Genomic DNA, 11,687 nt, shown 5'->3' with positions numbered 1-11,687 from the left:
TTCTTTACTGTGAGGATATCGGAGCACTGGAACAGGCTGCCCAGAGAGGTTGTGGAGTCTCCTTCTCTGGAGACCTTCAAAACCTGACTGGACACGTTCCTGTGCAACCTGCCCTAGGTGATCCTGCTTTGACAGCAGGGTTGGACCAGATGATCTTCAGAGGTCCCTTCCAACACCTATCATTTTGTGATTCTGTGATTCTGTGCATAAATGATTCCAAAACCTCTTCTAAGCTTCATGTTATAGCAAATTATATCATTTGGTCTTAGAGGATTTGAAGAGATTTTTTTCCTCCTTTCAGGATTCTGAACTCCACCATTTCATGGTCACTGCAGCCAAGGCTGCACCTAGCCTTCACATCCCCATCCATTTCTTCCTTGTTTGTTAAGTATTAGATCCAGCAGAGTGATTCTGCTCCTCAGCTCTTCAATCACCTGTGCCAAGAAGTTGACATCAGTGAAGTCCAGAAATTTCCTAGTTTGCTTGTGTCATGCTGTGCTGTTCTTCCAGCAGATATGAAAAAGTTAAAGTCCTCCATGAAGACCAGGGCCTGCAGACATCAGACTTCTTCCAGTTATTGAAGAAAGCCTCATCTACTTTTTCCTCCTGACTGGTAGGTCTGTAGCAGACACTCAACACCATTTTGCCCATGTTGGTCTGCCCCCTAATCCTGATCTACAAGCTCTTTAGTTAGCTCATCACCTGTCCCAAGGAAGAGCTCCACACATTCCCACTGGTCTCTCACAAAAGGGGCACATCACTCTCCTTGCCATCCCAGCCCATCATTCCCAAAGACACTGTATACATTCATTGAAGCATGCCAGTCACGTGAAGTATCCCGTCACAGCTGCATAATCATAATGAAGTTGTATCCCTGTAACTTCACACACACCTCTAACTCCTCCTGTTTCCAGAATTCATTCTGTAAGTCTGAGAAGGAAAGGTGTTATTCCCAAATCACTTTTTTTTTTTTTTTTAAATTCTTTCCTCCTCTCTCCCTTGTGAGCATGTAGAAGATACAGACTCAATTTCTCACTCTCTGTAATTTGGAACAAGCTAAGAAAATAGTACTGTAATAATATCTTTTTTTTCCAAATTTCATTTGTAGAGTGTTTTAAGTCACCAACTTACTTATAATATACATATTAGCAAATGAACTTTCCAGGAAGTACAGAATCTGTAAACGACAATTCACATAACATTTTAATATATTTAACACTTTATCTTTGCTAAGCAAAGGTTGTCATCTGTATGAACTGCCCCACGTGGAGCTCCAGCCCAGAAGCCAGGTCCCACATGCTAAATTTTGTGATCTCCCAGCTCCTTATACAATGACCTTTGCTGCATACAGAGGTAGGAAATCTTTAGAGTTTTATATTCAGAACACTTTTAGTTTTTACCTTGATGCTAGGTATCACCATGGAAGGAAAATTTTTTGTGTCATTGTTAAAGATTTCACAGAAGTTGTCACAGGACAATGACACAGGAATATAACTTGGATCTCTTGGGACACAAGATAAATTTTTCTTTAGACTGTTGTTTAGAAATTTTTCCTTTAGGCTAGACACTGGAGAGTGAGGTTGGGAGGTAACCACAGAACTCAAACCATCTAGGAGCAGGGTCCATTGTTCTTACACTACAGCCACAGACCTGCGGATTCACCCCAAATCTATCCCCTGAGCTGTTTAACATAGCTGCATCTGACAGAGGAAACACCCATGAAAGATGGTTCTTAGTGCCTGCTGTCAGCTCCAGCAGGCCAGCCTCAAGGTTTTGTTGTTTGGTAGCTTCCTCTGTAAGCTGGTTTCAAAATGGGTATCTGGATTCTCTTAACTTCAAGTTAAGGCAAAACATCGAATATCTGGGCCTTTTTTTAGGTACGTCTATTTATCTTCAGGAAGACATAATAATCTGAAATCAACTGAAATCTAAAAGCATTTAAAAAATTCTAAAATTTATTGGGAGTTACCAAAATAACAGTCAAAACATCCATGTGTTTTTAAAGAATACAGCCAAAGATACAGATAATGTTTTAACGTTATCTCTCTACTGTTTATTATGTAGCAGATTTTAAAAGTGCCTGAATATCTCATTAGGTTTTCCAGAACTCTAGGTTCAGGTCACTGAGACAGACATCCAGGTACCAGAGCAGCTCACGTAAAAACAGCTGAGCAGGCATATAGTTTTGACTGTTTTTCATAGGGATGTAAAGCTGACCATAACTGTTCAACAGTTGAGGAAGATGGTAAAGATCTTGGTCAAGAGTATGAAACCAAAAAGAGCTCAGGAAGATGGCTGAATAATGTCCTTTGGAGATTTTGACAGGTTTTTTATTATTGTTATTACAGACAGTAATGGAAATATGATCTTGCAATGTCTTTTTTTTTTTTCTCTTTTGTTTACAAAATACACCTGTCCTAAAAAGACTACTTTCAGACTGAAAAAGGCAGTATTTTTCTGTGTGTCTGTGTGTCTCCTTTCTCCTTCTCTGAAAGTGATAGAAGCTCTACCCTATACCTGAAACCATTCCTATTGAATAGGTCAGCAAAATCAATACACCTTTGCAATGTTTCAGGCTTTGGTGAAATGTATATTTTCATGAAAATGTTCCATGCAATTCTACTATGAATGTCTTTGTTTCACTGCTACTAGATTCTCGGAGAGCTTCCACTGCCACTGGAGAGTTGTTAGTGGTGCTCAAAGAGTTACTTTACTCAAAATCTAGGTTGGTACTTCTCTGTGTGACTCCTTTTGCATTGTTGCTTATGACTTAAAGATGGAGAGAACATAACACTTTTAATTATTTTTAATGAATGATTGACACAAAAATCTTGCCATACCAATAACCTCTAAATAGACTAAATAAATATTCTTCATAGCCTATGTGGGACAGGCAGCATTAATTGTCATTAGCTCTCAGCCTTCTGCTTTGTGTACTGACAAAAATTTTGCTCCAACTCACAATGTGGGATTGTGCCTCATTCCAGTCAGAGACCTTTGATTTTATAGCCATTATTCTTTATTTCTGGAGGAGTCAGAGCTTTTTCAGAACTTGCACAAATCTGTAGCACTCACTCCCAGTCAAGGTACCAAACATATTTCTTCTGTTTTTTAAATCCAGTGAAAGTTTGTCTCTTGGGAGAAGCTTAAAGAAGAAATATCAGATGACAAGTGCTAGTTGCATCACTTAATGTAACACGCACAGATATCATGAGGACACAGGGCAGAGGATCCTGCATAGATGAGATGCAGGTTTCTGAACAAACTAAAATAAAAAACTTAATGTTTAATAAAGGCTTGTGTCCACAAATTATTTTTTTCCCACTAGGAAAACAGCTAGAAGTTATTTTTAGAATAAAATCAGTCCTGACATTTCCAGGTCTCCTATAGTATGAGCCTGAAGGCTGTCACTAGTGTGGTTAATTCACACAAGCAGTTTTGATTATTGCTATGGTGCTCTGATCACATCTTTGATAGACTCTGACAACTTTCTATACCCTTGTATCCTTTTGTCTTTCCCATAGCATCCTCTGTATCCTTCTACCACCATCTGAAAGTTCATACAAAAAAAATCAATTTTTCTTTCTTATTTGCAAATGTAGGGGTTAAAAAATGGTGTTAAAACCTCTTAGATGGTTTTCAGCAGTGCATGCCTAGCCCTCCAAATGGACAAACACATATTTTCATGGCCTACTTTTCTTTCTCCATCCCTCTTTCCCACCCTGATCACCACTGTTTTGTGAAAATGGATTTTAAACTTGTGGTATTATATCCACTTCATTTGTAAGAGTTATGGAAGCTCAGTAGAGGCTAATGCAAGATTGTAAAGCAGACATCTGCATATAGTTATCCATCTCTGTCATTAACATGAAGTTTACAAGCAGACACATTTAGAGGGAGTAACAAGGGGAAAAATACCACAAAGGATTTATTGACAAAACTAATTTTTGGTTTTTTTTCATTTATGGACACTAAACTCCTGATACCTTTTTTTTCCTAATTAAAAAATGACAGGTAGAAAATTATTGGGAAATTATTGTTTTTTTTCTTCTTTTTTCCAGATTTCTCACTAGCTTTGATAAAGATAGATATAACATAAAAGCTAGAGAGTCTTTCCTGAGGAATAACAAGTATGTTGACAGCTAAGTACAACTAAGGTTGCATTCAGAAATATAAGGTTCTGGATTATCAAAGCTTGTTTGAAGTCCATAGAATTAAACACATTTTAAAAATAACCTTAAGTTTCCTGCTTACACCAAACAAACTTTGCAGTTATCACTACTACAAGCCCAGAAAAAGCACTTGAAATACACAATTACTACTTCCCAATTCAAAACCAGTGTATTCCCAGCAAAATTATCAAAGCTGTATGCTTCATAAAGACTCTTGAGCAGCTTGAGGAACTGGCTCAGCTGAGGATATGTGGTTCCATTTTGGGCATGACTTACGCAGTTGGGAAACATGCCAAGCATCAGGCTTTTGAGGGAGGAGGGAAAAAAAGAAAGCTAGAAAGAGCCTGGAGGGGGAAGATCCAAGCAAATGAATACCACTGAGCCAGCAGGCTTCACTGGAACACCATTTGACATTTGCAGGGCTGTAATGTTAGGAAGCCTGCAGCAATACTGAAACCCTGCTGCTCTAAGGGGCATCATTACTGGAAAGCAAGCAACAAACCCCATGGGAACAGGGTTGAAACACGGACATGAAAATGAACAAATGTAACACGTCAATCCTTATGTTGCACAGGTATGTAAAGCAGTACAGGTACTGAAGTGGTTGAGAGACACATTTATTTTTCTTGTAAAGAAAGTGCAAGGGATTTCATCGTACAGATAAAGGAGGTAGCCTTTTATGATGGGAAACAAAATACAGAAATCTTAGCCAGCCACTTGCCCCGTGAATTTCATTCCGAAGCATCAATTAATGCAGAGGAACAACTGCCAGCAGTTGGCGCTCCAACTCTGGCCCCTTTAAGTTACAATAACCTGGCAAAATGAGGTCACCCGTGTCGCTAGAAAAGATGCCATACAATTTCTCTGTCCAAATTGCCTTGATGCATATCAAATATAATTCTCCTCTTCAATGGAATGATAATTTATAGCAAACTGCCAGCCTCAATGTCAAAAGGGTTAGGCTGGTGATTGCCCAATTTGAACTATCATTGTTTGCTTTCTCTCTCTTTTTTCTTTCCTCTTTTGTGTCTGCTCCTAAAATGCTGCCTACCTTGGGAAAAGAGATCCTTATTTATAGCCCTGCAAAGATATTAAGGCTGTTAAACTGAGTGAGTTCTTTAAGGTTCATGGCCAAAAAGGCTGACAAAGCTCTCACTGTTTTCCTCGGGGGTGGAAGGGGGGGGAAGGAAAAAACCCCACAAAATCTGTATCTTTTGTTAGAGAAGATGATAAAAACTGCAGTACTGAGCACTGACAGTAATTGTCTGTCTCCAGTGTACTGCATGAGAAATGAATTATATGATCCTGTGACAACTGTCTTTCTACGTGGCTAGGACATAGCATTAAATGCTGTTGGATTTCAGAGGAATTTAATGGTTGCTCAGCTGCAATGCAGGTAATTTGAATGAATTATCCCACTTTCAATATGCAGCATGTAGGCATGCACCTTCATATGAACTGGTCAAGGTTACAGTGTCGTGCAATGTATCATTTCGTAATCCAAATCTGTTACAGGACACACTGAATGCAATTTGCATTGTACAGATTTTTAGGAGTTTACACAGGTTATGATCATCAGGATACTCTGTTCCGCCCCTAGCAAAGCATTTCCACGTTCTACACAACATGTTCCTATCCCTGTTCAGCCAGTCCATGCTGTCTCTTAGCCAGACATATTTGGCTAAGATATGCATTGCTCTGCATATGCATAGAAGTAAATGCGATGAACACACCTGAGGGCTTACTTATGCTATGTGTGCAGGATAATGTTTTTCCATATTTTGTTTCTACATTTTCATATTATGGGACAGTAAGTTTCAGATCATATCTCTTTCTACAAATAAAGCTATTAATATATTGTCTTCTCGCCTTACTCTTCACAGTTTATCCTTGGCATTATAGATCACTTGGGTGTATTCTAGTTTACAGGGAAAAAATATTATTACCCAATCATTAAAGACAGTGATAATAAAATTAAATTACAAAATATAAACATCCAAGTTATTACCTAGTTCCTGGAAAACTGGAAAAAATTTTGAAGTGTTAAAAACTGCAGTTTATTATAAGAAGAAAAAAAACCCCTTTAATATCAATGTTATCATATTTCTGTTGAAAAATACTTTTGTATAAGCAACACTGGCAAATGAAACAAAAATATAATTATTCCTCTCTGAGAAATTTTTTTATATTTTTATTGTCTTTAACCTCAGAGTTTCATTAGGCTCATAATTATAACAATGTTGTGTCAGGAAATGAGCTACTACAGAAAATTGCTTTGTAACTTTTATTTCTTTCTGTATTGCTGACATTTCAAAATCTCACTGAGAACTGACCTTCAATAAAAGGAATTGCTATGCAGTAATGTATCTAATTCCCACAAAGGTTAGAGTCTCCCCAAAAACTTGTCTTTTGAATATAACATTCATATAAGGGCACCTTGCCTAACACTCTCTTTGTTAGGCTAATCAATGAACTGAAGTTAGTATGAAAAATTCCCTGCCTACCTCTGAACATTCTTGTTATTTAAAATGTTATTGCTAACAGACACTGACCAGAAAATATTTTACAAAACTTGTAAATGTTTCTTCTTAAAATTGTGCCTGGAAGCCTGAAATTTTTCTATCAGTACAAACTTTCTTTTGGTCAGGTATTACAGTGGGTGATATGAGACATCACACCGAGTTCCATCATTCATGTCAAGAGATGGGTTTGTCACATAACTGAATGAAACAGCAAGACAGAGCAAATTACAGAAAAGAAAAGTATGAACGTTGATCTGCCATGGAAAAGCACCTCAGGCTATAACAAAAATAGACTCTGTTGTGTGCCACTGGCAATGAATACTGCAGCGTTCATTGTTTGTGGAGAGGATTTTCCTGGTGATAAAACCAAACTGAACATTGAGATCTCTCTGCAGAGCCTTGAAGGCACTTTAGGTAACTTTTCTGAAACAGGCCACATTCCAAAAAAAGAGGACAAAACTTATCTATGAGCAGTATCCAGCAAAGAAGCAAAGTCTTTACTATGATTTCCTCACCATTGCCATCACTTGAACCTTGACAAATTATAGCACGGATGAAAAAACCAGAGAATGTAGTCTTTAACATTATTGCTATAATAAACTTTGTTCCAGCTCAGAGTGTATCTGCATAACATAGGGAGGTTGTTTGCCAGTGAGTTGTCTTGTTCACAATAATATACCACACGGAAGCTGTAGCAGTGATAACAGTGGTGTAACCGCTTTTTTGTGTTGTGTTTTTTGTTTTTAATTACTTAGCAAGAGATAGACTCGGAATTTACACTTGGTCTTGCATCCTGCCTCCAATGGTAATTAGTATAGCATAGTTGAAGGAAACAGTAACCTTTCCACAAAAAAATATGGATAAACAGCATCTGATACATGTTTTGTCTAATGACTATGGATTTGTTAAATCCAGACTATCAGAACCAAATGGATAAAATAGGTGAACAAAATAATTAGAATTTGAGTAAGAAATGACTAAAAAAAAGAGAATTAACTAAATTACCATGGCAGCAGGACAATTCTTCTCTATGTATTAACATTGAATTTGTGAATTTATGCATATAATCCATATGACCTTCTTCCTTATTCCTCTGTCTTTAACTTTGGTAAAGTAAGGGGAAAAAAGTAAATCAGAGATAGAAACAGCTCAGCAGCAGTTGCCCTGGTGGTGTCCTTCCAATCATAAATGTTCCACATGCTCTGATGACTGGCTGTTACCTCCCATGCGTCACAGGTGTTCCTGCACCCTGCCAAAATCCTCCCTTCCTCCTGTCTTCATATCTAGTTCTGACTGCAGTGTTTGATAGCATCGTTCCAAACTGAAAGATAATGTGATTTTATATTCACACAGTTATCAGAGAAACGCTGCCATGTCTGTATTGGAGGCAAGTGTTCCTTTTGCAAACCTCTAAAGGTGATAGAGGCAGATGCCCTGGCATCTGGACAAATATTTAATTCAAGGTATCTCTGTTGAAATTATTTTTATAACCATATAGAAATCAGAGAATTAATATGAGTTCTATAGCTCATAGTTCACTCCTCTGATTTTTTACATATGATTTTTTTTCCTCACAGCCATTACTTGCTTTGTCTGTTGTGGTTGTAAGCACCTCAGAGAGTGATTGTGTCTTCTCTCTGTTTCAATATTCTGAAAACATAGAGCCCTATGTACACCCGGACTGTACACGCATTAATACTCAATACATGTAATAAATACATTTAAATTAATCTAACTCATTTTCAAAATAGAAATCTAAAAATATACTGATATTTTTAATATTAACCATGACAGTCCAAATTGATCAACTCATGTACATGGCCTGTTTAGTTATTAACAGCTATCCATTACTTACACCAGTTATTCCACCACAAATAATTCTCAAAATTAGTCTAGAACCTGTAGTACTAACCCAAAAATAAGTTCAGACTTCTGAAAGGGAGATGTAAGACATGATGTAAGAATGTGAGACATTTCTTATGGATTGGAGGGAATGACAAATAAGAATAAAGCCCTATGCCTCTCTCATCAGAAGCTGAGATCAGAAGGCAGCCTTGTTCTAAATATCGGGGAATATTTGATCAGTCCCAAAACCTTTCTATGTGACTTCTTTTCCCTAGGCACTTACGGGCATTGTTGCATTCAGATTTAGCCACACCAAGCCTTCAAGACAAGTAAACAGAAAAAACAATGCATGTATATATACATTCTATAAAGGTCATCCTTATACCACCCATCAGAGTATATTTGTCTCCACATGCAGATTCTTTTAAAACATCATCTTCTATAGGTTTTCTGCTAAATGTGATTCAAAATAGTCTTAATGCATATTTGGTCATGCATAGAGTAGGCTTCCAAAATTTCTCAGGCTCTTTTGACATTCAATTTACTTCGTAGTTTTAAAAGAATAGATAGAAAGATAGATACAGACATAAAGAGTTACATAATAGTAACATGTTTAAAATCTATATGTAAATGCACAAATGCATTATGTGTTTGTAAGACCTTTCTAACTAGTTATAAATAACATCTTCATATCTAAATATGATTGCATAAGGATCAGCTACGAGTTTTTTAACTTGAATTTATTTGATTCTCTTCAGTCTGCAGTACGATGATATGTGTGCTCAGGGTCATTAGGTAAACCATAGGTTGCAAGGGACATACAGGATCAGGAGCTGATCAACGTAGAGGAAAGCAGGGAGGCTATATTTACTGCAAATTAGGCCTCTGAAGGCAGAGCAAGCAGATGATAAACAAGTGTAGGAAAGCAAAGCCAGAGCAGAAACCAGAAATCAGGGATGAACAAGCATGTGTCAAGAGAGGAATGAGATGAATGATTGCAGCTGCATCCAAAATGCAGACTGAGCAGTCAAGGATGGAATTGGCTCACAAAGGCAACAGTAACACCACTGACCAGCTTCTGAAAGCAGGCTGTGGCTGCCTGGGAGACTGATAGCCTCAGGATGTTGGATGCAGATGGATCATCCAGCTGAGGAGGCAGGAAGGAGATCAAAACTTCCATGTTCTCATTCTTTTTCAATTTAAACCTTCCCCACATGTCCTAAACACTTCCCACTGAAGTCAAGTCTTCTCTCATTCTTTGGTGTGTTAGAAACACACAAAAAGAATGTTAGAAGCAAAGCTTTCTCACATCTGTAACATTTATACTGCTTCTCTCTTTTCTACAGTACAGAAATCGGGAAGATTTTAATTATCTTTCAGTTCTTATCTCTCCAGGAGATTTGTTTGAAAGCAGACAACAAGATTTAAAAAGAAAGAAAAATTAATTAGAGAATGGAATGAAGAGAAACAGAAAGACTATGATTACAAATGTCTTTTTTTTAAATATTCAAAAGGCTGAAAAGCGAAGTTAAGCATGAAGGAACTATCCTTTGTATCACAGCAATAGGAATAACTATGTGAAAAACATCCAGATAAAGCATACTTGCTTTAAAGTGTTAAATTGCGGTGTGCCCTCTTGACCATGTGTAGTCCATCAGAAGCTGAAAAAAATTTTGATATGCAGTCTGAACAGTAAAGGAAGTTATATTACTTTGCAGTTTCACAGAATTGTTTTTCCCATTCAAAAAATAATTTAGTGGAAAGTTATCCAGTGTTTAAAGGACTAAGATTTCTGTTAATATTTGGCGGCAATTAAGTATCTAGGAAAAGCATTGGAACTGAACAAATATATAAAATAAGGATAACTCTAAAATAAATATGTATAGAAATCAAAAACTATGCTCTGTGTGTGTGTGTGCAAAATTTGTACACTGGTAGGACAATACCTTCAAAACAAGGAAGCAGGGACTGTGAGTGCAACTAAGAACATTTACAACATCCTTTGACATTTACAAGTATAGTTTAGAATTTTTGAAGCATCTTGACAAGATAACCTTAAAATGCCTTCTAACATGGATTGACCAATTCATCAAATAGATGCAAACTAAACAAAAAGAAGAAACTTTTAATGAATTTTTAAACTAATCAAAATATTTAAATAGGCTCCAATTTATTTATCTTTTTTCATTTTTCTCACAAAAATACTGGCAGGATATTTGTTCCCTATATTGTAATGGTCCTAGCTAGAAGACTATTGCACATCAAGGAGTTAGTACTCCGCATAACAAGTTGACCTGAGTGCAGGCATATACCATGCTGTGCTATACTGCACATTTCATTTGGTCTTCAGGACTGTGCTGTACCCATCCTTCTATGCGGGGTGAGCTTAGTCAGATAATAGTAACAAAAGATCTTGGAAGCAGCACCCAGTTGTTATCAGCAGTGATACCACTGGCATGTCCTTGGCTTTATCTTTGAGTGAAGTAACATGATTTCCTTCTACACCACAATTCTCTTAAGAAAATCCTAAAAAAAAAAAAAATACCACAATATTGGTGATCCCTACCACAAACAGTATGTGTAGTCCATGCTGTGGCCTGACTGGGTGCATTTCCAGTTTTGTACTATCTTGGCATTCCCAGCCTCAGAAAGGATGTAAGATTTTAAAAGTAAACAAACCAGTGCACCTCTTTGTGTGCAACATGTATGAACTAAAGGTACGTTATTTGAGAAGTTTGAGTAGCAAGAAATCTAGCCTGAGTGCCAGGTATTTCGCAAAATGCAACTCTATCAGCCAGCTCATTTTTTCTTTTTTATTTAACAAATGCATTTTTCAAACACATCCGTTCATTATTTTGTACAGCTTCTGGCTTCTTATAATCCTAGTAAGAAAGGCATTCAGGTTCTGTATCTCAGTACAATGCATAGACCTGTTGGAGTGGGTCAACAGGAGAGCCACCAAAATGGAGGCTGGAACGTCTCTCCTGTGAGGACAGGCTGGGAGAGTTGAGGTTGTTCAGCCTGGAGAAGAGAAGGCTCTGGGGAAACCTTCTTGCAGCCTTCCAGTACCTCAAGGGGGCTTATGAGAAAGATGGGGACAGACTTTTTAGCAGGGCCTGTTTTGATAGGACAAGGGGTAATGGTTTTA

The sequence above is a fragment of the Phaethon aethereus genome, assembly GCF_964289735.1.
Source record: "Phaethon aethereus genome assembly, chromosome: 1".
NCBI lineage: Eukaryota > Metazoa > Chordata > Aves > Phaethontiformes > Phaethontidae > Phaethon > Phaethon aethereus.
This window is presented reverse-complemented; position numbering follows the sequence as displayed.